This window comes from Aptenodytes forsteri, unplaced genomic scaffold (genome assembly GCF_000699145.1).
Source record: "Aptenodytes forsteri isolate BGI_AS27 unplaced genomic scaffold, ASM69914v1 Scaffold47, whole genome shotgun sequence".
NCBI lineage: Eukaryota > Metazoa > Chordata > Aves > Sphenisciformes > Spheniscidae > Aptenodytes > Aptenodytes forsteri.
In genome coordinates, this window is record NW_008794731.1 from 1,832,205 (window position 1) to 1,859,349 (window position 27,145).

The window sequence follows — 27,145 nt, forward strand, 5'->3', positions numbered from 1 at the left end:
AATCTGTGCAGACATAAACCTTATTAATGCCCATCAAATGAAACTATCCTCATTTTCCCAAGATCCACAGAGCTGACTAGGAAAGAAGGGGAGGTGTTGTATATTCATCATATAAAGTCCGGTTCTGGGAACATTTACATTTTTAATATAGTTAAGTGTGCATGTATTTACAAGATTAGGTTAACATAGTAATAAACAATTTATTTAAAGATGTAATGTGTAATACAGATTTCTGGTGCCTGAATGATCATTTCCTAATATCGCTGTTATAAATACTTCCATGATTCACACCTCCTGTTGCAGAGCAGGCAACAAATCTCCGGGAAGGAAGTACAGAACTGGATTTTTTTCTAGAAGAAGATTTTTTCAGAGTTTTATTATAACTCTGATTTGAGCCAGAAATTCATTCACAGGAAACATAATAAATAACGAATGAAGATGGGATTTTTCAAGAGCGGTGGCTAGTGCTGGCTTGCAGTGGGAAATGCACTTCTGAAAATCCCCCCTGGGATTTTTACCAGACTTTGTGTTATTTTACCTCTGTAAGACCGTGTTGGTTTTGCAAACCGGAGCATCAGAATCCATCCTGCTCAGCACTGCGAGCTGCATTTATTATTACGAGAGCAAAGGATCCTGTAAATGAAAGGATGAGGTAGGAGGTTTAAAGCAAACTCTTGCACAGCTCCTGATTAAACAGTGGCAACCGTTGCCGGAGGGCATTGCAGAGCCAAAAGTGTAACTGTGTTCGAGGAAGGATTAGACAAATTCATGGCTGACACATGCTCTGATGGCAGTTAAACCCAGTAATCTCTGTGCAAACCTCTAGTTCGGGATGTCCCCGAGGTGCTGATGGCCGGCGGCCAGGGGAGCGTCGCGAGAGGCAGCGAACCCTCGCTGCTTGTCCTGCTCTCGCCCTCTTTATAAACCAGCCGGCAACAGCACTGCAATACCGTACCTGTGGGTTATTGGGAAACAATATTAGGAACTTTGCTGCTGAGCATGCACAAAGTGTGATGTGTTAACTTTAAAAGAGATAAGGGAGAGCTGTAGCTTCTCTTTGAAAGATTTCTGAAGGGTCTGAGCTCTTTTTTCTCCAGTCTTTTCCATTAGGTGATGCGCAGACACCACAGCCTTTTTTTCCTAAGACAGAGAGAAACAGAAGTGATTTCTCACACTCCAATCAAGTTTTATTTGAATGAAATATGACATTACACTGGGACGAATGATGGAAAAGTCCGAAGACGGCATCATCCGAAGAGAAAACACGTTGAAGCTCGGTGCGGCAGCTGTAGCTGTGTTCCCATAGAGTCTGAACAGCACGTGGCACCCGGCAGCTCTGAGTTAGCATCAAGGTCATGTCAGGCTTAGGAGTTAAAAGGGAAATTTTGACTGTGGTGATGATGATAAGCACAATATTTTTGTAACTGTTGCTTTTTGGCTGAAAGCAGCCCAGATTAGCAAAGCCACACTGTGGGAGTGTATGTTCTGGGTGTGGGCGAGGCAGCGCTGTTACCATAAATACCCCCGGCCATGCTCAGGTCCGGCTCCACTGTCAGCAGCTCGAGGGGCTCCTTTCTCTGTGCTGATGTGCTGCGCCATGCACAGGAGCTCCTGAGCTGGATGTGGGAGTCCTACAGAAATGCAAACAGTATGTAATAATAACAATAATTACAATCCAGATCATTACGTGGGTCATGCCCAGCTCCAAAATTTGAGTTCTTTGAGCATAATTAACCTGCTAAGTTCTTACTTAGGAGGGACTATAAATCGTGGCCTGTCTCCTGAGATGAGGGCTGGAACAAGGGACACTCTGCACCTTACCTTCATGGGTTGCTAGACCCAAAGCTCTGCTCCAGGATGAGGATCAGCCACGTCGGAGAGCTGCGGGTAGGGATGCAACTGTGGGAATCCCCCGGCTTGGGGAGGGAGCGAGGGCAGAGGTGTACCCCAGTCCCACTTTTTCCTCTGCTCGATTCACTGGGGGGAAAAAAGCTATGAAGAATAATCAGAGAAAAACATATAAAACAAGAGCAAATCTTTTGTGGGCACGTGACAGCTCAGAATTCATCGCTTGGTTGTATCAAGTAGCAATGCAAACGGGAGCATGGGGAAAATCACCTGTGCTGTGGTCTTTGCTTCTTATCCACTTGCTGTGCTTTTGGCACCGTGTCTGATGGGAATATTTACTCTTCATTTAGCAACAGCACAAACTCCACCGTACCAAGGAAGAGCACACGGAGCTCTCGCAGGGCACGAGTGAGGCGGCAGTGTCTCAAATAGGATCCCAGCAACGCCTGCGGTCTGTGGGAAGTGGTGCAGAGCATCGGCACAAGGGTTTGGGCTTTGGCTCCAACCGAGTTGCCATGGTCAACACAGCGTGTTTGTACAGCAAGAGATCATATTCATCAGAGCAACACCCTTCCTCTTTATGTGTGTTTTTGAAGTGTAATTGCCATTGAACTACCCATTTAACACTTCTTCTCTCTTGCTAGGAGACTAGAGACAGAGGTTATTTTCAGTCACCAAAGGTTTTACTTTTTTTTCTTTAAATAAAGCCTGATGAAAAAACCACATTATAACTGAGGCATGAACTTTTAATGACTTTGTTTCATAATCTTTTTGAAGATTCCTGTTGAACTAACAGAGTCTTTCAACTCCTTTTGTTGTTGGCTTAAAATGCTGGAATCGGATGTTGCTCCAGATCTCACGTACTGTGCTATTCACTCTGCCCAATCTCCCCTGCAGATTTTGGTAAATGTTGCCCTTGCAGTGTAATGAAGTACAGACGCTTGAGACAGTGATATCATCTGCCCATATGATCTGGGAAATGGTTATGAGCATCATGTGTTCGTGAAGAATATATTCCAGCATGCTATGTAGCATCCTTAGTTAGCCGTATTGGAAAGATTTCCAGATAGCTATTGATTTTCCAGTTCTGTAATTAGTTCAGAGATTACAAACATACAAAATATTGCTCCAGAAATAGATTTTTTAATTGTTCATAGCACCAAAACTATGTTGCGACTGAAGCACATCACATGCTTTCTGCAGAGAGACTTTGAACTTTGGAAAAATATTGCCCCTGTAAACAGGGACAAGCAATCACGTGGCTACTTCTGTTGTTATCTCAGATAAGGCCTGGATCCCACTCGTTCTGGCTGATTTTGAAAACCCATCCCTGTAGTTCCTCTTGCAGGATCAAGGTCTACAGGAGAGATCAGACTCTATCTGTGAGGCCGGATTGCGTCCCGGCCAGGAGCTGCCCATGCAGGTCAGGATCAGAGCAAGCATCAGCCATCCCCTGCGGTGCAGAGCCCTCTGTCTGGGGATGCCCCGGTGTGCTGGGACTGATGTTCACCCACCTAATAGCTTTCACTTAATTTGTGCTCTGTGCTTACCGTCACGCAACTGCATCTTGCCCCTCCAAACAGGTCACAGCCCCATGGAGCACGTCCCATGTACTTCACCAGCACATGCACCCCTCTGCGCTCAGCTGGGAGCTCAAAATGCCCCTGAGGAGGAGGTAGCCTCCTTTGCCCCCTTTCCAAATTCATGGAGCTGCTCTTAATCACCATTACGAGGGTCCACGTGGATGCCGTGATGCCACGAGCCAGCTACCGAGGGGCTCTGGCTCCAATCTGTGTGGACACATTTCTGAGCAAGCCTGCGTTTTGCTGGTCTGCTGCTCCATCCTGGTCTCTGCATTGATGCTTTATAAGTTTAAACTTTACACTCCTTATATTGCTGCCGGAGCTGCCTACTAGTGCAGTAAATGCCGTGCGCGCACACATGTTGCACCGGACTCTGCCCCAACCCTGGCAGGGCTCACGTTTCGCAGGTAGCTGAGCTCTCCTGAAACAAGTCCCATCCACCACAGCTTGGGCCATGCTCAAATCCTTTTTCCTCTCCTCCCCTTGGCCCTGCAGCAGCAGGAATTCAAGTCTCGGTCTCACGTACTGGAAAGGTTTACAGGATACAGCTTTAACTTGGTGACTGCCACATGTTTCTCGTCTGAAGCAACGGCACTTGCACGTGCCATTTCCTTGTTATAATTAAAGAGAAACTTAATCAGCTCCACTTCTCCTTGCTGAAGTAGGCCTCACTTTGCATTTGGCGTGCTGAAAGCCATTAGACAGCGACACGTCACAGCATCGCCTGCAGTCGGCAGAGGCCAGAAGTTGGTCTCCGTGGTGTCCTCATCCCTCCGGTCCTGTGTCGTCGCAAGGGTGCACCGTGCCACCGGTTGCTTTGTAGCTCCTCTCCCCAGTTAGCGCTTTTTCTGATTTTTAGTTCTCTTCTAGGATGGTGAGGGGGAGATAAGAGAGGAAAGAGATATAAAGACTGGGAGCGTAGCCAAGCGGATCAGTTACTGCAGTGGTCCTGAGTATTTGAGATTTTTTTTTTTCCATTTGCTTACCCAACGTTTGGCATCTGAGGATCTCGGGGAGCAGCAGGCAGTTGGCCGAGAGCAGTAACTTCTCCCACGAGTGTCCATGGCCAGAAGCAGACATATGATCAACCATCTATTAGAGACACCCTATGGCTGCTCTGACCTTCATCCCCGCACGTCCCAGATCCGCCCACGGACAGAGAGGGGGGTGAACCCCAGCCCTGGCCCCAGCTGCGGCAGGGGATGCTCCCACCCTGGCTGTCCTGTTTGCTGCTGTCACCCCAGGCTCTCCCCAGCAGCTAGAAGCTGCATTTGCACAAGCAAACGTGCCCTGGACCTGCCAGGTCTGGAATTTCTATTTTTTTTTCTTGCTTCCAGGCAACATTTTTTCATCTGTAATTATCAGCTGAAGAAAGATGCCTCTTCTCTTCTTCAGAGGGGATTTTGGGGCCTCCCTAGCAAGGTGCACGAGCCGGTCGGTGCTTCGCGCTGAGTGACTCAGGAGCCTCGCTGCACACACGGGGTGGGGTGGCCGTTGCTTATGGAAAATAGGAGTAACATCCAGTAAAAAAAACAAACTTCCTCTTCCAAAGGAGCTGTTGTTTCTCTCTAACAGGATAATGATAGATATTTTCTGTGAGGGCAAAGACAGGAAGCCCCAACAGAGGCAACAAGGGCATTGCAATTAGGGACATTATTAGAACTATTTCATTTCAGTGCCCAACTGTGCCAAGCATTAAACAAATCAGTTGAGTCACTTCTCTAAAAATCTTGCAAATTAAGAAGGTTGGGCAGACAGCAAAAATCCCCCAAAAGATCATTTCCAAGTTACAGGATTACATATTCTGCCATCATCACACAGGCAGTCAGAAAATTTGGCTACTATGAAATTTCTTCCAGAACCTGTGAAATCTCAGGAAGGAAGAATAAATGTTCATTTTTAAAAACCCCAAACCTTATAATAACAAAAATCATCAAACTGGGCAATCTTTGATTTGGTTGAGAAAGTACTTCTGCAACTATGTAATTCCCCAAACACACCCAGTCCCAGCAAAAGCTCGGGCAGCATCCCAGGAGATGGGAAGTGCTGCAGTGAAAGTAAATTTAATGAGACATTAACGAACCAGGCACCCAGGCACCCTCCTCTCCCTCGCCCGTGGCAGCTCCCAAGGCGAGTGGTGTCACACCGGGGCATGAATTCTCCTCCTGCACGTGCAATCTTTGCACCAGCCCATTTTTAATCTTTGCAGGAAAACAGTATCGCTGGGAGTATTGTTACACAAGAATCCTACAGGAGAATGGTGTAGAAGGAAAGGAGGAGAAAATGCTGCTTTATTCTTTACCTCCCAAAGCAATTACTGGGGGTCACCCGGCTGCCTGGGAAGCGGGATTTGGGTTGTGGATGAGAGAGTGAATTGCAAGCACTTTCCCCACCTCCCTCTGCTCTAGGACAGGTGGATATGAAAAAAAAAAAAAAATGAAGTATTTCACCCCAAGAATACATCTAGTCTTTGTGTATGTGATTCCTCCTTGCATGAGGGCAGAGGGGCTGCTACCGCTGGGATACCAGTATTGAGGGAAAGCACCGGGCAAGCCTTACTCCCCCCTAACCGTGCGCTTTTGGGGTCAGGCAATAGCTATGCATTTTGGGGGTTCCCCACTCCTTTCCCGAGGTGGGAGGATTTGCAGGATGACCTGCGGGCATTTCTCAGTTCTCATCTCCCCTCGGAATTCCTACCGGGATGAGGATGGGAGCAGCTGAGTTAGCCCAGTCTCACTCTCCCATCTAGTGGTAAAACAAGGAAAGGTGGTCCAGGCAGAAAGAAATTTTACCTTTCTGAGGCTTCTGGAGGGGGCTATCATTATGGGTTCAGTTAAATCCACCTTCCCCAGGATGCTGGGGGTCGGGAATGTCACCGACCTGGTGCAGAGGGAAACACAGCAAAATGCAAAGGTGGCTCCGGGTCGTTCCTCGGGTCCAGAACGGTTTGGAGGACCCTGCTCTGGGAATAAGCCACGAAGGAGAGAGATCTGCACACTGGTGAATATACCCCAGGTAAAACACTAACAGTCTGGATCTAAAAGCATGCACTTCTTGAGCAAAATAATGTCTTCTAAACCACTTGTGGTGGTGGGAGGCGGAAAGCTGTAGAGCAGCGTGAGAGCCGTGTCTTCCTACAAATAACCTCTTACCTTCAAATAGCCTTCGCTGCTGCTCTGGCCCTGTTGCAGACACGGCTTTGCAGCTTCCCCCCAGCCGCCCCACATGCAAGGGGAGGCGGAAGCTGTAGAGCAGCGTGAGAGACACGTGTGTCTTCCTACAAATAACCTCTTACCTTCAAATAGCCTTCGCTGCTGCTCTGGCCCTGTTGCGGACACGGCTTTGCAGCTTCCCCCCAGCCGCCCCACATGCAAGCCCCACAGCCACCCCACTGCCTTCCCGGAAAGACCTCTGCGGTCCCCTGAAATAGCAGGGGGAGGCACAAACTGCAAAGGCTGATCGCGTGGACAAGATTAGGTACCCGCAGGCATCGTGCTCAGGAAACGCGCTGTCGGAAATGTGAGCCAGGGGCTGCACTCGCTGAGCGTGGCATGCAGAGCCTGAAATTTCAGCAATGCAACAGCCTTTAAAACCTCTCCCAGGAGGTGACTATGGGAGGCTGAAGCAGGGCAAGGTGGGTTACTTCGAGCTGTAAAGCCGTGTTTTATTTTGGCCAGACCCACAGAGCTGGATGGGAAGGGTTTCCCCTCTCCCACAAAACTTTAAGATGCTCAAGGTGATTCAGGCCCAAGGAAGCCCAATTTTTCCATGAGGAAATGATGCAAAACCAGCTCAGTCAGTGACTAACGCCATGGGGCTGTCGCTCCCCAGGCTGGAGAGGTGCAGGGCTCAGGTCCTGCTGTCCTGCATTCAGGATGCTACAATTCCAACTCCGGTGTCCAGAACCCTGTTCCAGAGACCCAAGAGCTCGAGCAGAACAGACGCACTCTTACAGAAGATTTATGTTCTCATGTCAGATCGAAGAACTGTGGCATTTCCTGGAAGGTTAGATGATGTTGCATTTTCAGCAAATAAGGCCACAGCACAAGGAAAAAAAAAAAAAGTAATCTCTCATAGATCAGCTCTTTACAAACCCCAGAGGTACAAGTGCTCAGCTCACATTGCAGTTCATACAAAAAGGCTTTCCTGGAGCAGCATGCTGCTAAACTTGGCTTTCCCAGGGTGTCACCCACATAGTCTGCAGCGTGAATAGCCTCAGATGGAAAAAGATAACTCAGATGAGTATGGTACTCACTCCCACACTGTCAGATTATTTTAAAAAAAAAAAAGTGCTGAGCAGGTTTGGGAAGGCAGGAATCAGCCAGGTAAGATGGAAATCTTCTGCCAGAAGGAATGCAGTGCTCTGGGTGGTTTCCCAAGCAGCACCCACATGCTGCTGGAGGGGGGGATGCAGGCTGGACCTGGCATGGGCAGGAGCCAGTGATGGGGCCAGGCCACCTCGGGGCACACATGAGGCCGTGTTGGTCTGTGCTCACTGGGACGGGACATCGCTGGGCTGTGCTCGGTGCGGCTGGGACCAGGGTGGGTGCTGGCTTAGGGTGCTGGGCCCCCAGCACTGCTGGGGTGCAGCTCAGCCACCGCATCCCTCAGATTCTCTGTGTGTCGGGAGAGGGCAGCCTTCGCCGCAGATGGATGCGGCCGGGAGGGCGAGAGGCATCCACAACCAGCTGGCCCCAGCACAGCGGGAGCCGTGGCTTTTAAGAAAAGCTTAAATGAGAAAGTTTAGGTGATGCCCAGTGTAGAAGAGGGGGTTGTGCAGATGAAAAAGGCACCTTTCTCTCATGAAGACACTGCCAGAAGTTAAGCACTGTCCCATCTGCACCCTCGAGGATGTCCCGGGATGTGATTCACATGTCTGAGCTGGTGGGACAAAAGGGCCCCTGGAGCAAGGCTGGCCATGACTTGGTGCTCCAAAATCCGCTCTCCAGCAGACTTGTAGATATATATCAGGTTTCCCTTCTTCACTGCAAGCTCATCTACATGCAGCACAGACCACCAGGCACCGCATGTGCCACAGCCTGGGGACCCAGGTGGGACATCCTAGGCTTGCACCTCCAGCGATGGCCCTGCAAACCCTCCCCGGAAAGCGTGTTCCCTGCTACAGCAATGAAAAGAGGTTAATGAAAAGACATGCTGGAAACGTGGAAGCACAGTTAATGCTACTGCTGTGACGCTTCATTTGAGCTGCGAAGAGAAGATAAAGTTCTGCCTCCTACTAGAGGTGTCACCAGGGAAAATTATTCCTTCCTTCTCTAAATGGCATCACATTGTTTCTTCTTTTCAGCTTGCTGTCAACTTGGTGTCACGGTCTATTTTTTCATGAAAACAATCTGGTTACCTGGCAGTGGTGGTACCCTCCATCCAACCTCCCACCCCCCAGACAAGATCAGTACAAAAGATATTCAAAAATAGATTCACCTAGGAAAGACGACTAAATAAGGACTGCTCTTAGCATGTGAATAGCTAGCTAATGAAGACCCACTTAGCAGTCTCGGCATATTCATCAGCTTCAGCAGATGATCGTTGATTGTGTGTCTGCAGCTACTTTATTCTTCTTTGCTCATTACACCTAGGTCAAACAAAACACACACAAAACTGTGGCAGAAGTGAGAAGAGCCGATGGAGATGGCCATGGTGGTGACCCATCCCAACTGGAAAATTACTGGTTAGGATTTTTTATAGCCCATTACTATTTCTAGAGCTATTTCATCTAGCAGCGAGAGGTAGGTCACTTCTAATCACCAAGGGCGAGATCCACCTCATCACACCGTCCCATGTCTCTCATTAACAAGAGACGAATCTGAACAGTCCTGCCTGAGAGACCCCTTGGAGAAGCACCGGGCATGCATTTTGGGGGTTGTTTAGGATTTACCACTACACTAATGTGCTGGTATTGCCCAAAGGGCTCAGGGCTGTCTGCACCAACCTGGGTGCAAAGGCTGCGGGTGAGGATTGAACAGGGTGGCAGGTCTGCTCGGCACCCAGCTCCTGGGAGCAGCTCTGGCAAGGACTGCCACCCTCACCGGTCGCTGCACCGCTCTCCTCTGCCCAGAAGGACTTTTTCCTCTTAGCAAGAGATTTTTCAACCAGCTGTTAGAGTCCTGTGAAACTTATAGTGAATAACATATGTAAATACATTATAAGCTATATAAATATAGGGAATCCTTTAACAGGATTTTCTTCTTAAGCACCTTAGGACACTGATTTCTCCCTTTCCTGAAACCAAACCTGGAGGGCTCAGGGGGAGATGGCCGGTGGTGACCCATCCCAACTGGAAAATTACTGGTTAGGATTTTTTATAGCCCATTACTATTTCTAGAGCTATTTCATCTAGCAGCGAGAGGTAGGTCACTTCTAATCACCAAGGGCGAGATCCACCTCATCACACCGTCCCATGTCTCTCATTAACAAGAGACGAATCTGAACAGTCCTGCCTGAGAGACCCCTTGGAGAAGCACCGGGCATGCATTTTGGGGGTTGTTTAGGATTTACCACTACACTAATGTGCTGGTATTGCCCAAAGGGCTCAGGGCTGTCTGCACCAACCTGGGTGCAAAGGCTGCGGGTGAGGATTGAACAGGGTGGCAGGTCTGCTCGGCACCCAGCTCCTGGGAGCAGCTCTGGCAAGGACTGCCACCCTCACCGGTCGCTGCACCGCTCTCCTCTGCCCAGAAGGACTTTTTCCTCTTAGCAAGAGATTTTTCAACCAGCTGTTAGAGTCCTGTGAAACTTATAGTGAATAACATATGTAAATACATTATAAGCTATATAAATATAGGGAATCCTTTAACAGGATTTTCTTCTTAAGCACCTTAGGACACTGATTTCTCCCTTTCCTGAAACCAAACCTGGAGGGCTCAGGGACTGCAAGGTGAATGAAGTTTTAACTTAATTCATTTAACTTAATATTAGCAAATATAGTATTTGCTAATAACCTGGGAAAGAAAAAAGGGAACAAAAAAGAAATAAAGAGAGACAGCCAGATCCTGCCTCACCACAAGTACCCGTGTCTTGATTAGTTTGCTACTAAACTTGTGGCAATGGATAAAGATGGAAGAGGGGTGCTGTAACATGAAGCGCCACTGCCAGAGGACTCTGCTGCAATCTGGATTACGTTGCTGTAAAATCTGCTCTATTTCTACTTGTCTGATCCATCTCCGAGACCCCATTGATGGTGATTACTCTCAGACCCTTCGGTCTCCGCTCCTTTCTGTTCCCAACCCAGTAAACCATCCTCTTCTCACCAGTTCTGGGTCAGAGGAAAATGTTGTTATTAGGCTACCTCTATTTTATGGTCTTTTAATTATTTCCACCTCTGTGATTACACTAATTAGCTAACTGGTTTCTAAGGGCTGTACAGTAGCTCGCATTACACTTTCATTAATCACAGTGTTAGCTAGTCTCGTTAAGAGTCCCTGATTTTTTGCATTATCATTTGAAATTATTCGATGCAAAAGTAATCTGAAGGGGGAAAAGAAGTCAATAGGAATAGATACCGTCTTCGCCAGCAGCTTGGCTGAGAGCCTCTCTGATATATTTAGAAGCGTTATGATTTACAAGAGCCCGCCAACCATTTACTTAGTGTCTATAAAAAAAAAAAAGGTAAGTTTGAAGTTTCCAAATCACAACTATTAAAGACTCCTTCTCACTTTCTTTGATTCGAGGCAGTTGACTGACACATTCAAATGGGATCAAAAATAAAACAACTGACAACACGTCTCCTTCATCCTGATAGCTGTAACTGAGCACTTGTGTGCGCAGCTACCATCTCTTCATCACATGGCAAACCCAGGACAAAGCAGAAATAAAGATCTCAGAGGAGGTGTAGTTTTTGCTGCTGGAAAACCATTACTCTGACAGCTCTCAAGACCTTCCTATAAATCCTCATCTATGGAGACTATTTGATGTGCTAAAAGACTTCTTAAAATAATCAAAATTAAGAACAAAGTGGCCCACATTGGGTAGCTTCAAATCACAACTATTAAAGACTCCTTCTCACTTTCTTTGATTCGAGGCAGTTGACTGACACATTCAAATGGGATCAAAAATAAAACAACTGACAACACGTCTCCTTCATCCTGATAGCTGTAACTGAGCACTTGTGCGCAGCTACACCATCTCTTCATCACATGGCAAACCCAGGACAAAGCAGAAATAAAGATCTAAGAGGAGGTTAAGTTTTTGCTGCTGGAAAACCATTACTCTGACAGCTCTCAAGACCTTCCTATAAATCCTCATCTATGGAGACTATTTGATGTGCTAAAAGACTTCTTAAAATAATCAAAATTAAGAACAAAGTGGCCCACATTGGGTAGCTTAAATACATGCACGGGGGAATGTTTGCCACTGTGGTTATGATGGAAAATAATAATAATAAACACCTACTTAACAGGAGAAATTCAAACACAGATCAGTTACTCCTGCCAGCCTGCTCTGTGTTGGGCAGGGGAAGGATGATGGGTGAGAAGAATTGCCCGGAGGCCTGTAAACTGCCAGCAGAGAAGGCCAAGCTGGAGTCACCACTTGCAGGCAGCGCTGCCCGTCCACTTGAGCCCTGCCCAGACATGAGCCATTTGCTTTGCTTCCACTTCCAAGTGCGATGCCGGAGCTTCCCTTTTCCCTCCACTGCAGCCTCGCTGGGAGTCCCTGTAAGACACTGCTGCCTGCACCTCTGCTGCCTGCACCACCGCCATCACAAAAAATCCTCCAAGGAGAGGTGTGTGGGAAGGCATAGCTCTGTCTGTCAGAGCGCACCCCCCTCCCAAACCCTTTGCAGGGCAACAGACACAAATTAGAAAGAAACCAACAGCGGACTCTTATACATCAGACCTATTTCAGCTTCTGAGCTGAAAATTGATCATGCTCTCTCCCTCTGGAGATGCTGCAGATGCACATAACCGGCGATTCTCACTCCGTTTCCCCATCCCAGGCCAATCCTGCACATCAGACCTTTCTCAGGAAAGCAATCTTCACCTGCGCAGCATGCCGCAGCCTGTTCAAGTCACGGCCCTCGCTGGAGGAGCGCATGCCAGCAGGCACGGGGAGGGCTGTAGCACCAGTGGCAATGAACTGGCCTGGAAAAGCAGTTCCCAAAGGAAAGGGTGCAGGCAATGAACCAGAGCAAACACAGGAGGCTGCTGAAGCTTCTACAAGGGAACCCTGGTAAAATAACGGCACTTAAATGCTGTTCCCCAGGCAGAAATCAGCACTTTGCTCAGCTGTTTGTGACCTTCATCAGCACCTTCAGCACAGGTGCTGCTGACACCTTCAGTGAGCGCCTCTTTACCGGCAGTTATCCCATGCTGGTTTTTGGAACAGGACAAACTCTGACCATCCTGCTTGCTCACGATGAGGACGGGATAACAGCACTGCGCGAGGATTAACTAAACCAGACCTTGAGCAGCAGCTGCAGCATCTCAGCTACCGCAGGAGGGTAACCGTTGGCTCCCGTGGATTTTTTTTATAGCAGCAACCTCTCTATTTAGTTATTTTGCATCTCTTCAATCTCCAACCAGCAGTCTTCATCTGCTGCAAAGCTGAGCTCTGAAGAAGGATGTCTGGTCTGGCTGCAGTGCGTGGCCCTTCTCCCACGCCTGGCCATGCCAATCTGGGCTCTGCATGATGATGAAGAGGGTGGCCAAGCCCCAGTTCAACGAGGTGCTTCAGTGCAGCATAATTTTAGTGAGCACTAAGTAAAACTTTTTTAGCAGAAGGGACAAGGGTGGTGTTGCTCTTGCCTGCCAGGGCTGGCTTTGGCAAGGAGGGAGAAGGAGGGAGCCTTCATATCCTGAGTCTAAGAGGCAGAAGAGCCCCCATGACAAGCAAACCATTAAAAAGAAAAAGTAACAATAATACTGAGCAAAATGTTGCTTCAGGGAAAAATTTCTGCTTGGTTTTAGCACAGATGTTGATATTGCACACTCAGAAATAGCTGTGTGGAAACACATTTGCAGTGTGCTATTAGATGGTGCACGAAAGCAAAGAGCTGCGCTTGCAAGGGAGAAATTAAAGCATTTAAAAATTAAACGACATTTAAAAAATGCCTTCTGAAAGGCATTTTCTTCTCTGATAGAGAAGTTATAAGTAGAGAGACTGAGTTTCCCCAAATCACAGACCCTTAAAGCCAGAGTCTGTGACTACCTTGAAGCACTTGTCCAACCTTTCACTTTGCTTCCACAGAAGGGAGCTCTGGCAGGAACCAGCCAATGCCTCTGCAAATCCCCGTGGGAGCTCCTCTGCTCGGGGCGAGGCTGTGCCAGGCTCACCCCTGCAAACCAGCCTCGGCTGGGGGCTCCTGCCCACAGCTCCCTGCGTCACCTCATTTGCAAACGTGCATTCATGTGCTCAGGAGCAAATCTGGAGTGGGGGGATCTGCACCATGCCAAATTTCCCCAGGGCAAGCCCTTCCCACGCTGGGAGCACATACCCATCCTGCCTGATGCCTGCACCGCTGGAGATGCTCTGTGTGTAAAATCAAAAGAAAGCTTATCCATACAGCGCCCTTAGCACCTCCACATGAAGGTCCCACAAAGCATAAGGAGATGCTTTTCAAAGTAATGGATGTCATCATTTCAAAACCCGAAGCCCTTTGAAGGAGGAATTGCCGAGACCTGTGGGATGAGGGAATTGCAGGCTGAGGCTGAGCAGAGCTTTTTGGGCATCATGCACCTGAAGGTGGCACACAGCAAGGCTCGTGCACAGAGGTGACTGCTCTGCACTTTGCATATTCCCTCTGTGCTCCGGGCTGGGATTTTTCATTTCATCCATAATTCATATCTTGTTGCAGCGATTCTACGGAGGCAGTACAGGACCTCAGCACTGGTGATAACAAGGAAAAGAGAGAGATGCTTTTCATCGCCAGACAGCAAACTGTAGAGCTTGGGTCCAACCAGCACCTCCACTTTATCCCAATTGCCCCGTAGGCAAAGATACGAATACTGAAATAAGAGCTGCGGCTGGATCCGGGGAAGGACGAGCTGCCGGTGCGTGTACAGCCTGCTGAGGGGTGCAAGAAAAACCTCCGAATTGTGGGGGGGCCAGCCCGGCTCAGAGCCGTGCATCCTGCCAGACCTTTGCTCTTGGGTCACGGGCAGCCGAGGCTGAAGATAGCTACAGCAAACCCCACATGAGCCCACATTCAAACCCCCGTCTCGGCTTTGTTTGTAGCCAGGAATGGCTGTGCAGGGCAGCCAGCAGCACAGGGCTGCTTATTCCTCCAGCCCCCACCTGTTTTACACACGCGAATGCCATCGCTAACCAAGCTCAGCGCTAGATGCCCGTGCACCCTTAGCTTTTGGGGCCAGGTTGCTTTTCTTTTTCATCTGGCTCCAGCAGTGCTGAAGGGTGACAGTCTTCGCTGTCACTGTGGATTGGGAGGTCACCATGCCGCTCCGTAAATGTATCACGTATACGAAACAGCCTGTGCTCACTCCTAGGGCTATAAAGCTTTCTCCTGTAACCCCGCTGCCTTTCCTTTTCATAACACACAGACCGAAAAATCCAGTTTGTCAGAAACTAAAGTGTTTTGTGAGATTAAAATGTAAATGTTGCACTCGGCTTTTCGGAGGGAGTTTGGTATTTTACTTGTGACTCTGCGAGGAAATAGATTTTTGATAACTCTGCGGAACTGCTGCTGCCCAGCCGCTGCTGCAAACAGCCAAAACCTTAATAAATAAATCCTCTGTCAGCCAGCTCTGAAAACCAACTTGCTGGTGGTTTGAAGAAATATTGGGAATTTCAAAGCAGCCTTGCACAAGGGGACCTGTAATTACAGCAGCCTCTCCTACGCTGCCTGGCTTTCCCTGGGTTTGAGAGGGGGACTGCAGAATGTCCTGTTTGACACTGCTGGCAGTAAACACTATATATTAACTTTTTACTATGTTTATTGACTTGAAAATTTGGGGGAAGGGCCGTGCCAGGTGTCACGCTTTGCACTAAGCGTCACCCGTGAATACCAGAATGGGACATTGAAAAGGAGTGTGGAAATAATTCACACGAAATTCCTGCCTGGCTTGGCTCTGGTTCACAACCTCATCTCTGTAGGACACCTGCGAAAAGGTCTGGCTGAACCCAAAACTAGGTCCCTCCCAAGACAACGCTTTTTCTTATCTTTCCATGACGGATCCAGGTCTCTTTTCCTCTGGACTCTCTGACTCTGCAGAAACTTGCACCGCACTCAGCATTCACCGCCGCGCACGGCTTTGGCTGCGTGCTAACAAATACATGGCACCAATGGTCTGTGAATTATCCAGGCACCTTGTTCATCCAGACTGCTGTAAAAACACTGATGAACTTAAGGGAAAAAATAATCTGGAGGAGCTTGCTGACTTTCTGCTGACGACCAAAGCTCTCAGCCCCCCGCCAGCGTGGTCAGAAGTGAGTTGCCTGGATTTTTGCATCCCCGGTTAGCACACATTTAAATGGTTGAGCCTTGGTATAAGAAGCTCTTGGCTCACGGCTCTCAGTTGAAAACTATGATCAACACAAATAGTCACAGCTTTATTACCAAAAAGCATAATGAGTTTAAATTAACCTTTCTTGCATAATGTATGTAATAACCTGAATACGACCGCTGCGCAACTCGACCGGCAGCGCCCGGAAATGATCAGTAAGTCAAGAATCGCTCATAGGATTAATTTGGAAAATAATTTCAAACAATTGAGATATATATGAAAATGAACAGACCACACATTAATAGAGCTTGAGCCTGATCTGTAAACTTAGCTACTCACTTTTTATCCCTTAAGTAAACTAGGAAGAGTAATGTATTTATAGCCTCTTGACGTAAGTAGCCTTGCTGAAATACTGTATGTAATAAATATCCTGCCATCTCCGAAAGCCTGTAGGATAAAGCAGTACCAAGGTACTGCAAAGGCAGACTCGACGTGGTTAACAAGTCCTGGTGAGATGCCAGCCAGCTGAAAACATTGCAAATGAGAGAAAGCAATGAAAATATAGACTGACTGTTAATGTAGGATAGAGTTTTATTGACACAACCGCAATGCAAGGTCACTGCATAAGGTCTTTCAGCCTTTCAGCTTTGCATGGCACCTTTAAACGTCCCTTCCCACCATCACCTTGGAGTTTGGTCAGCTTTATCCCAACGTTTGTTGTTTGTCAGTTATTTTTTCCACTGTTTTTTTCCCCTTTCTGATGTAATGATCATAAGATCTTTTCCCCTGACCCATGCTGCCGGCATTGCTTTTTATGAAACTACAAATTACACAGTGCATCCGCATTAAAACAAAATGTGTTCATCACCGTTTTTAAATAAGGATGTCATTTGTAAATGCTTTATTCATAATTAATGGAATTATTACTGGGTGCAGCCACATTCTTCATCCATGTACTGTAAGATACATTGTAAAGTGCATTACTAAAAAGCTTTATGGATGAGGATATGACAACCCGACTGTGAAGCACATTATGTGATGTACTGTAGCTATTGTTGTAACAATCTTTATGCAAGATTTTAAGCTATCAGTCAGCCAGGGGCTGATTGATAGTGTAAATGTTAATAATTAATAATAGGATAATGTTGATAACTAATTAATAGTAAATGATGAGTATGGATTTTTTTTTAGTTAGTATTATGCTAATATGCATTATTCACTGAATCATAAAATCACGTTAGAGATGAGAAAGTCTCTCTAGCTTTCGGCATCTATATCACTGATGAGTCAATGCTGCTCTTTCCTAGCATTTCCGAAGCAGCTCTTCCCATCTGGCTTCCTGCATGAAATCTATGGATTAAGAAGTATATTTTAAAACAAATTCAGAGCTCCGAATATGTGCTTACCAGAGTGATGTGTAAAGTCACGGCCTTTGGGGCACGAGTACAACAAACCTGCCTGCTCTAGGCATGGGAGAGCCATGATCTGAGGGACCCTCCACTACATTTATAAGGAAATAATTCAAAATGAAGGAGTTGCCACTGCAGATTTCTTTCACTTATGTGTGGCATCCTCCAGCAATTTAAAACACCAGGCACGCTTGCCTTTTACAGCGGGTGTGGGAAGGTGCTTGGGATGATGAGCAACCGGTAATGCAGGTGGCGTGTAAAGATGGAGAGAGGGTTTAGTGGAGAGCTGTAAAGGTGGCTCAACGGTGGCATCATTTTTTTTCAGGTGACATTATCTTTTTTTATATATGCTAGACAGGATCAAAGCGGGCATTACGTCATGCCGGGTGAAGTGAATGTCTGTTTGCCGCCAGGCACAGACTGCTCAGAGGACGTGAAATGCCAATAGCAGCCTCAGAAATCAGGGTTTAGAAATGGATACTGTGTAATGGGCCCTGGGACGCGCCGGATTCAAACGCTCCCAGCAGGGAAATCTCCCCTTCTCCACCCCAGCAGCGGCTGTCTCCATCTCCCGTCTCACGGCTGCCCTCGCAGGACCAGATATGTAATTTTGCCTTCTCTGGTTTCAAAGACTAAGACGCAGGAGAGCTCCTTCCTGGTACTCAGCTGTTCTGTAGATAACCTAAGCCAAAGGCATCAAATATACCGAGCTCACTGGCATTTTCCCGTCGGCGTGGTCTCCGACGAGGAGGGCTGCGCTCCACACAGCCCTTGTAATGACATTTTGATTCCTTACAGCATGCTAATACCCACCCAGCTTTCTGGCAACGCATGAACACAGCTTATTGACTAGTGTGAGAGCAATGCTTAAGGAGCGCTAAAAAGTGCTAGTTAGTGCAGGAGTTCTCTTGTTAAGGAAATTAATATCGGGAGCTTTTTCTTAGAGGGATGAGAGTCCTCGGAGCTGATCCACAGATTATCTTTTTTATCCCCCCTCCCTTCCCCACCTCTCAGATTTTGTGTTTGGCTTTTCAACATTTTTATTTCAGATAAATCCGCAAGCGCATTTTCGGGTGGATGTCACCAGGATCCACTTCCTCCCGGCCCACAGACAGTCTGTCTCTTATCTCACTTACATTAGTATCAATTATTTACAGCAGGAATGCTAAATCATGAAAATGAAGTTGCAGCAAAGCTCTGCCTTCGCTAAGTACCCCACACTGGCTGCAGCTTCCCGAGCCCCTGTGCTATTTGTACTTGGCCTTGCAGAGTAACAGCCATGAATTTATTCCGCCTTTCACAGCCGCAGGTAAGAGCAGTGGCCAAGCGCTCACAGCACATGTTCTTCATGGGGGTAAAAAACATATATGGAGTGCAATGGGCAACGTGTCGATAGGGAAAGCTTTTCCACGGTGACTAGGTTTTGGAGCAGCACAGCTCCTTCGTGTGCTTGCCAGAAGGTTTCCTTTGCTTCTTTTTTTCTCCCCCTTTCCACAGAGGTTTCCTGACACTGGAAGGTGATGTTAGGAGGAAGGAGACTGTCTGCTTGTCCATGCAGCCCGCGGGTGATGGAGCTGACAGCCCAAAGCAGGGTGCAGCCAGCCTGCCTGGGGGCTGGCCGCAGTTTTGCTGCACCGCACCAGTATTGTTGTCATTTCCCTCCTCCTCCTTCCCACGGGTACAATCTCTCTTCTGGGAGACCATAATTTTGGGGGAAGGAGCTCCTTCCCAGCTCATGGCAGCCAGTGCCGTGAGGTTTGAACAGAGCTCTCGCACTGGCACACAATCACTGATGAGCTCCTTAAATGACCGAGTGCATAAGGGATTTTTTTTTTTATGAATAGAATTTAAACATGAATAATTAAAATCTCAGTTAAATGGGGATGTTATACAGCTTAGGACAGTATAAATACAAGTGTCTGGGCTCTGTTCATGTCTTTACTCTTTGGATCCAGAACAGCAGAAGTACTTTACCTCTATTGGTAAGTGCACCACTAAGTGAAGTGATGCTTACACCCTTGACCTTGGAACAGTGCCTACGTTTAAATTTCCAGTAATTCTCAATATTTTTCTGATAAATCCCTGCTTGCACCAGAGAAGCTGTCCTTTCCTAGTTTTGGTTTGACTGCTTACCCAGCACATTCCCACTCTGCTAGTTACAACTCAGGAAAGTGAAAAGAAATCCTAAGGAGAAAAAAAAAAGGACAAATAAACCTTTTGAATCCTGGTTGTAGAGACTATTCAGGGAGTGAGGAGACCCCCTGAGTGCAGACCAGAGCCCGCAGATGCTGAGCAAGCTGGTCTTGACCCGCTGTGGACTAGCAAAGAGGTTACCCCACGAGACCCGAGCTAGACCTGAGGTTGCAAAGCTCCAAGCCTACAACACAGGTCCTTAAAGGAAAACTCCAACCACCAGTGGCCGATTCAGCCCTCGAGGGGTGATTTCAGGCACCTTTGAGCCTCCCTGGCAGCCTGCAGTGGCTGTGGTCCATGCCGTGGTCATGGCGAGGAGCTAAAGGGCAGGACTTGCCTTGGCTGGAGGTTTCCATCGCTCAGCAGATGCTGCTGGAGATGGAAACCCTCAGCCAAGGCAAGTCCTGCCCCCAGCCCCGAATGAGCTGGCTCGACCCCTAGTGCTTTGCTGTCGCCCACGCATGTGATTTTGGGCAGATATGGGGGTCATTCGCGGAGGAGAGGTATGCAAGGGAGGATGGAGAAAAGGAAGGGTCTTTTAATTTTAAGCTGCTGTGAGTCACTTCATTAGCCCTGACCCGGTTTGACCCTTTTACTGTTATATCAGCCTAACTGTTTATTTTCCTCATAAAACTAAAACTAGATCGATTGCCTTTGTCTCAAAGCCCTTTATGTGTCTTGGCGCCCAGGAACAGCCCTGCCGTTAGCAGCAGGCCTAATGCAAATTGAATCTTTGGGAAACAGGGACAGTTTGAAGCAGACACCAAGCCGACCTCCCCATCTTCCTCCTTTTTCCTGCTTAAGCTTCATCTATTGCATTTAAAAGAGAAACTATGTCTATTTATTTTAAAAATAAATATACAATGCTATCTATATATATGTGCATGGCGTGTCTCTGTTGTGTATGTATCTATACAATCAATACCTGTGTCTTGCTGGGGATTTAAATATTAGTCTTCAAAATCCAGGTGTAGAGCACCAGATTTATTTGTACGAAAATATACCCTTTCTTGCTTAAGGAAGGATATTAATTATAGATGCAAACCCATAAATCTTCTGGCTTTAGGTGAGATATTTGCTGGATTATAAATATGAATTGGAGATGAGGGTCCTGCTCTTCCTATTATTACTATTATTATTACTTACTGGTTATTATTTTCTATATGATCAGTATCTTCAGGTGGGTCAAACATTACTGGGGAATGGGGAGCTAAGCCTTCAAAGGGTGCACACACGTTGAATTCATTAAAAGGTTGTCTATCCCAGCCTTGCTCTCCGCTGCATTTCACAGTCCGGTGAGTCATTAAACACCCTGTTCAGGTCTCTTCCCCTCCTCTCCATCCTGCTTTTGGTACCTCATTTCATTGTACTGCTTTCGCCAGATCATATCAAGCTCCCTAATGTTTATTAATGACGTCCTGTGCATCCTATTGACAATGTGCTATTGTTTCCGAGGTTCCGCTTCAACACCAGTCTTGGAAAGCAGCCAAACCAGGAGCGACCGGGGACCCCAATATCACCCAGGGCTTTGTCATAGGTGACAATTTTCTTCTCCACCATTTATTATGGCAGATCTGGGAACATCAGTAATAAGCCACAAGGGCTTGATTGTCCGAGGAGCTGAGCACCCAGAATACCAAGTGGAGGATTTGCTTCAGGCAGGATGTGACAACTTTGATGTGACAGCTGTGGACAGTCCTGATGCTGCTCAGCACCTCCCAGGGCAGGGCTGGTGGAGCCTCACCATACATCACCCCAGAGCTGAAGAATCGAGCGTCGCTAATTAATTCAATACAAACCAAGACAGGAGTACATTGCAGTGGATCTCCCAGACTTTACCAAGTGCTCCAGAGCCAGGAACGCCAATTAACAAGAGTTATATTGAAGACTTCATTGAGGACCTCAGGGCTTGCTGCATTTGTGGCCGTTTCCCTGCCGATCTCTGCTGCTCCAGCCATGCTGGTTGCTCTGTGATCCATCAAGGACCAAACAAAGCCAGATGGCAAATGCAGAGGGCTAGATGCTCACAAGCGTCAGTAGAAGCAAAAGGCATGGAGCTGGGTTGGTGTGCACCAGGAGGGATTTCTAAAGGTAGCTCTGGCAGGTGCAGCAATGCAGCAGGTTGCTGACCAAAGGAGAGCACGTAGCGGGATCTCAGACTAAATTCATATAACACCCTACCCTGAAATGAGTAAGACCTTGTATGCCAGGACTGTAAAGACAGGGCTCTGTGTAAGGTCTGCTTTATGAATTAGACTCCTGTGCTTAAATAAATTAAGTGAGCTGTCAGTATATTAAATGATTTAATGCCTTCTTCGGTTTTGCAGTGGAATCCTAATGAAAATACTCTTCAATATAAAATGCTGAATAAATTAAATGGTGAAGTGTTTTAATAAACGGTCTGTTGTTACGGTGAACCACATTAAAGTAGTGTTTATCTCTATGGTAATGATGTTGCCCTGGCTTTAAAAGAGTTTCTGCTGGTTCAGGCTTTTTCTGACAAAACATAAGCGTTGTGCTTAAGTTGTTCAGTTCAAAAGCATCTGCACAGTTCCTGGGCCAAAACCTGAAATCAATGGAAATCTTGTTGGCTGGCTAACACAGAGCTGGATTAAATGGCATTTGGAGCAGAGGGCTCTTGCAGACTGAATTGGAGCTGCTGAAGAAGTTGCTGCCTGATGCCCTCTGCCCTGAGCAGGAGATACGGAAGTGTGTTTGGGGTTAGCTACTGCGGTCGGCAGCATCCCACAGTGCTGCCTCCTCCCCACTAATTCATAATCTGGATTATCTGCTGTGGCTCTCGGGTGCTGGTCACAGCAGCAAAGAGGTGGCAGGCGGTGGGGACAGCAGTGATGGCTTGAGTCATGCCAGAGCTAAATCCAGCACAGCTCAGGACCCAGAGTCCTTGGCGGTGCTCAGCATGGGCAGCTAGCTCCGTGGTGTGGGCAGCAGGGGTGAGACAAGGTTCCAGCCCCCCAGCTTCAGGGATGAGGCCCTAAACTTACAGCTGGATGGATTTTGCTATTGAAGAACCACAGTGAAATCACGAATAAGCCATGGAGGGGCTTAAAAGACTTTCTTTGCTGATCTCATTACAAGTTACCATAACAAATTGCATCTTTTTTATATCCTTTATATAAGGTAAAGACCTGCTTTAAAAGGTAAAGACCTTAGCAGAAGATAAAGTCCTTTATATATAAATCAATTATTAAACAACTTTAGTTGTCCCGCTTTTGGATATCAGTTCTTATCTAACCACCTCCACCCATCACAGTATTTCTTTGGAAGGAAAATTTTTTCCTGACAGTTTTCGGAGCTTGAAAACACAGAAATAATGTCCCAGTACCCAAAGAAAAAAAAAAAAATTAACTTTGATATATATAGAATCACAGAATCATAGAATCATTGAGGTTGGAAAAGACCTCTAAGATCATCGAGTCCAACCATTGACCCAACACCACCACCCACTAAACCATGTCCCTAAGCGCCTCATCTACTCGTCTTTTAAATACCTCCAGGGATGGGGACTCCACCACTTCCCTGGGCAGCCTGTTCCAACGTTTAACCACTCTTTCAGTAAAGACATTTTTCCTTACATCCAATCTAAACCTCCCCTGGCACAAGTTGAGGCCATTTCCTCTCGTCCTATCGCTTGTTACTTGGGAAATATAACTCTTTGGTCCCCAGTGCATCTGGATGCACAGTAAGATGTCAGCTGGGGCTTGCAGACCAGTCCCAGGAGAAGTCAGTGGGTGGCTCCTGGAGCTGCCCGAGTGAGGGGTCTGCGGCCAGGGCTCCTGCTGAAGAATTTCCATGAAAGGAGAAATTTCAGCAGCTCCCAAACCAGAAAGCAGAGACGTGGCATTGCTCCTGCAGAAAGCCCCGCTGTGCATGATCGTGGCGCACTCTCATTCTGTGATTTCCTGGGCGTAGATGAGTGTGTTATCAAACTACACATTTTTACTCACAGTTTTAGCAACTTTTAAGGAATATGGATGTGTCACTTCCCTGAAAAGTCTATCAAACTAAAGCAGCAGATGGGGATCAGCAGGATTTAACTGGACCACTGGAATGCAGGTCCTTCATGTACTTGCTTTGAGCTGGTCTCTTTGGCACTGCATTTTGGGGTATTTATAGCAGAGGGATGTAGGCTGTGTTTATTTTATTTGGTTTTATAGTACTTTTCCAGCCTTTCCACTAGCAAAGATGAAGTACTAATAACACTGAGGTGTCTGCGTGAGTCTCTGCCAAGGCCAGACCAATAACTCCGAGAAAAGGGAATTGTCCCACTCAGTGCTCGGGGATGATGACTTAAATACTCATTATTAGAAACAGTATAAAACCAAAGAAGGACCACCCCATCCATGCGGTGTGGGTGTCTGTATGTCAATTCACAGTGATCGTTGGTGGATCCAGGATATGGCTTAAAACAAAAAAAAACCCAGCATGATTTTGAAATGGCCGGTGATGATGAAACCATCTGTTGGGAAGTTGTTCTGATGTCACTTCTCCCAATTTAAAAAGCACACCCTTCCCAGTCTGAATTTAACAGTGTCAGCTTCCAGTCACTGGCTCTTTTTATAGCTCTGTCTATTAGATTGAAGAGCTCTTCCTTTCTGCGTTTCTGTACCCTGTCTGAATACATCTGGATTGTCATTAAGCCATCCCTTAACCTTCTCTTTGTTAAGCTAAGCGTATTGGGGTCCTTGAATCTGTCACTATAAGGCATGTTTTGCAACGCTTCAGTCATTCTCATGTGCCCTCTCCCATTCATCACCATCCTTCTTGAGTCGCAGACACCAGAAATAGCTGCAGTGTCCCAGTAGATGTTACACCGGAGATATTTCACTCCGCTATTTTTTCAAGTTTCCAGCGTTGTGTAATAGGATCCCTCCTCCCCCCGGTGAAATCCTGGTTCCTCGAAGTGTGGCTTCATGTGTGCCCACGTTAAACTGGCTGGTGTTTGCTTATATCTGGTTCACGAAAGATGCAGATCTGAGGAAGAGACCGACCCACGTACTGACCGTGGTCCTACTCCCAGTCTCATCAGCAAACTTTGATTGTAATGAGTTTTGATTTTCTACCATTTGCTAAAAATGATGAATGGAAACACAGCCACTTGGGATGATTCTCTGATATGTTTGAACATATCAGTGGGGTTTGCATCCACTTAGCCCATGCCGTGTTGATTTTACATTGTTTTAGCTTCCTCATAAATGAGACAACATTAAGTCAAATGCCTCGCAGAAGTCAAACGTAACAGTGTTGATGAAATGTACTAAATCAATCAAATCTATAATCACATTCTTGAAAAATTATATCAATTTCATTTAATAAGATCTATTTTCCATTAACTCATGTTGATTGTAATTAATTATTCTCCTTAAATTGTTATTAATCAAGTCCCTTATCAGCTCTTCCATTATTTTTCACAAAATCAACATCAGACAATCAGATTTATAATTATGCAAGTCATCCCCCTCATCGACACTTATGCATTGGCACAAAGTCAGCGCTGCTTCGGTCTTCTGGAAAACTCCTCGCCTCGCAGACGCTGCCGGCCCGGGGTGCTCCTGGGACAGATTTTAAAACTCTCAGGCACTGAAGATTGAGGACTGCTGATCAAAAAAATCCTGTAGCTGTAGTAGCAGCTGTTTAACATCCTGAGTTGGAACTGAAGATATTTCACATCATCATATTACATTGCTACTCCACTTAGCTTTTTTCCCCCAAAATAGAGAGATTAAATATTTAGCGTCTGCCTTTTATGCATTCTTTTTTTAATGTCTGCTATTCTGTCTAGACAACTACTTTTAGTCTCTCATATCTAAAGAGCACTTCCCTATTGCCCTCAGCTCTGCTAGCCATAGGTTTGACCTGACAGCCTTCTGCTTGGGGATGGTTTACGTTCCTCATTACCCACTTTCCCTTCCTTCCTTTGAGTGAATGTAGACCTACTCTCACTCCCCTTTGAGCTTCTGTTTTTAACCAGAATAACCTCTTCTTTCTCCACGCTGAGACTTTACTAGATTCCCTAGAAGCCAGAGTGCTTTTAAACAAAGGGTTGCCAAATATCATTCACATCTTCTGTTTAAAATCCTCCAGGTGACCTGGCTTACAACGCCGAAAAGCAAAGGGACCTACTGTTGGCTCAGGCTTTCTTCTGTCTGTGCCCAGCATGTACAATTGAAACAGGGTCACCTCTGTGCCGGCTGTAGCTAGTTTTTGGATCTCTAATCGGTTCGCCAGCTGTCAAGATGATCCTGCAGAGGATCCTCCTGGTTTTGGTTAGGAAATGCTCTTCTATGACATTTAGAAATTCCAAAACCCAGCAGCGTGAGCCCTCCAGCTCACATAATTCAAGTTGAGGTTCCCCAGGACAGCATAGGGAAATTTTCTTAAATATTATATAGATATGTGACTAAGGAGTCAGCGAGATTTGATGGTCTGAAGAAGCATCTTCTTTCGGCTTTTATTTGTATTGGAGGTCACTTTCTCTTAAGTTTCTAGTGGTGCTTGGAACGCAGCAATGTCACGTCTGATATTGATTGTCCCTCCTGCACCTTCTTTGCCCACTCAGTTCTTTCTAAATAGGTTACAACTATTGATTTTAATATTCCAGGCACATGGATTTTCTCCCCAAGTTTAAGTCATGCTGTCCAGACAGAATTTGCACTCATAAATTAGTCGTTCCCACCTTTTTTTATCGCTCAGACTCGCCGCACTGCTGTACAGGCAATTAATGTTCTTCTCCTCACGTCCCTTGGTGTGTTCATTAGCTCTCGTCTCAGCATCTTCATTTTCTTCCTTCGGCCAGGGATGGGGATGGATGCTGAAGGATTTCTGTGCTGCTTCATGCTCTCCAGTGCCTGTTCCTGCCCATCCAGTCCAAGTGTCTCTTCTTCCAGAAAGGCCACCAGCCCAAAGAACTAGTAGGAGAAACACAGCAGAAGGGAAAACCTCAGCCCAACCACCGCCAGTTGCAGCACAGATGCATTTCAGGCTCATCATGGCAGTGGATGCAGAATGACTCAAAAAACAATCTGTCGTACGTCTGCTTCAGATGGTCTCCAACCTCCTGATTTCTTCTGGCAGCCACTTCCCATATTCAGCTCCACCTGCTGTGGCTGTTCCCCAAGCACACACAAGCGCTTTTACAGGGCTGCCATAAAAACATCACATTTGGGGAATAATCTCACTTGCCTTTTGGTTCCCAGGAGATTTCCAGCGATTTTTGCAAACCTCAGCGATGGGGGCTAAGCCAAGAGAGAGGAAGAACTGTGCTTAGGGCACCTGCACATGTGGCTTGAGATCTGAAGGTTTCCTCTCATCTGCTCATCTCCTGCCTTTGGCACGTGCTTCAAGGTTGTGTTGGCTTGAATCCAGCCCAGGCCAAGCTGTGCTGACCGCGTGTCACGCTTGTGCTCATTTTAACTGGCTCTGTTGGAAAGCAAGAAAAAAACAACCAACCCTTTTCTTGCAGGTCCTAAAAATTTTGCAGCCAAGGGCTGGAACAGAGACTTCTGATGGTTTTGAAAAGTCTCCCGTCTGGGTGATTTTATTTACAGCTGGTGCATGTTAATGTATTACTGTTATAGAATCACTGTTTCAGAGCAAAACCAAACCACAGCAATTCTCCAGATTCGGCCCTTGCTGGGCTCAGTGACTGGGGATGCGCCTGTCCCCGCTCTTGAAAATA

The 27,145-nt window shown here is 46.8% G+C and overlaps 2 long non-coding RNA genes across 2 annotated transcripts in view; both read right to left on the reverse strand.

The window, feature by feature from the left end:
* Nucleotides 1–659: 659 nt before the first annotated feature.
* LOC103894504 lies at nucleotides 660–5,848 on the reverse strand. The gene is made up of 3 exons (XR_657305.2): nucleotides 2,119–5,848; nucleotides 1,822–1,992; nucleotides 660–1,140 (listed from the first exon to the last, which is right to left on the reverse strand). It is a non-coding gene; the product is annotated as an uncharacterized LOC103894504 (long non-coding RNA).
* Nucleotides 5,849–23,094: 17,246 nt separating this feature from the next.
* The window catches only part of LOC103894505, a 49,295-nt gene continuing 45,244 nt past the window's right edge, over nucleotides 23,095–27,145 (reverse strand). Inside the window, exon 3 of the long non-coding RNA XR_657307.2 lies at nucleotides 23,095–26,375. This is a non-coding gene — a long non-coding RNA (uncharacterized LOC103894505). The remainder of the gene's footprint in view (nucleotides 26,376–27,145) is intronic.